The 832-nt window shown below is 34.6% G+C and overlaps 1 protein-coding gene across 2 annotated transcripts in view; it reads left to right on the top strand.

The window, feature by feature from the left end:
- Positions 1-832, top strand: part of LOC119581727 — a gene marked incomplete in the record, with an annotated part of 43,949 nt that overhangs the window by 14,449 nt on the left and 28,668 nt on the right.

Below are 832 nucleotides of genomic sequence, written 5' to 3'. Positions count from 1 at the left end.
GCATATACACAAGGAATGTTAACCCTAGGATGCGCCACTCCCACGCCACTCACTGTTTCACCAGTCATGTTACTGTTGTCCCTGATGAGGTTGTGTTGGTATTGCTGTTATTGGTGTTGTCAATTGATCACAGAAGCACAAACCTGCACTAAGCAAGCACATATGTGTTGTTTCCTGCATCAATGTTCTCCGTGATGCGATGTTGTGGTGTTTGCAAAGCATGGTGGGCACGTGTCTGTTTGTTAGAGTTTTTTTTCTTTTTGTGCATAGAATAACAAGCAAAAATGTTTTGTGCCGTAGGTGGATTTTGTGATTTCGGTGCGATTATTTATCAATCATATCATAGATGTTTGATAATCAAGAGCTATTATTCTTTATAACAGAACAGTCGGATCGTGGGCTCGTTGGCAGAGGCCGGTATCAGAAGCTAACCGACGAATCTTCAAAACATTAAGATTTAGTTTCATGTCTTGTATTTTTTTCCTCTCTTCTCAGGACTTTTTTTATTCACCTGTTCTTTATTTTACTTTTTTCCTCATTTTTTCCTCGTATTCTTAAAACTATATATATTCCTTGATTATAGTTTTACATTTTGTCTCCTTTTCTTGCTGTCATTATTATAAATTTCTTCATAATTGAGAATGGATTCTCAAGAATTATCACCCAAAACATTTTTGGAAATTTTCTTTATTGCTAGTAATATTTTAATTTCGTCTTTATTATTACTCTTATTAATTCTATATTCAGTGTATTTTAAAATCAGAGATTGACCTTTAAGGTGATTTTTATATTAAGTATGAATGGCATATCATCCCACCCTGCTGGTAAAACG

Source organism: Penaeus monodon, chromosome 15 (genome assembly GCF_015228065.2).
Source record: "Penaeus monodon isolate SGIC_2016 chromosome 15, NSTDA_Pmon_1, whole genome shotgun sequence".
Lineage (NCBI taxonomy): Eukaryota > Metazoa > Arthropoda > Malacostraca > Decapoda > Penaeidae > Penaeus > Penaeus monodon.
Note: the sequence above shows the minus strand (reverse complement) of the source record. Positions and strands in the feature narration are given on the sequence as shown.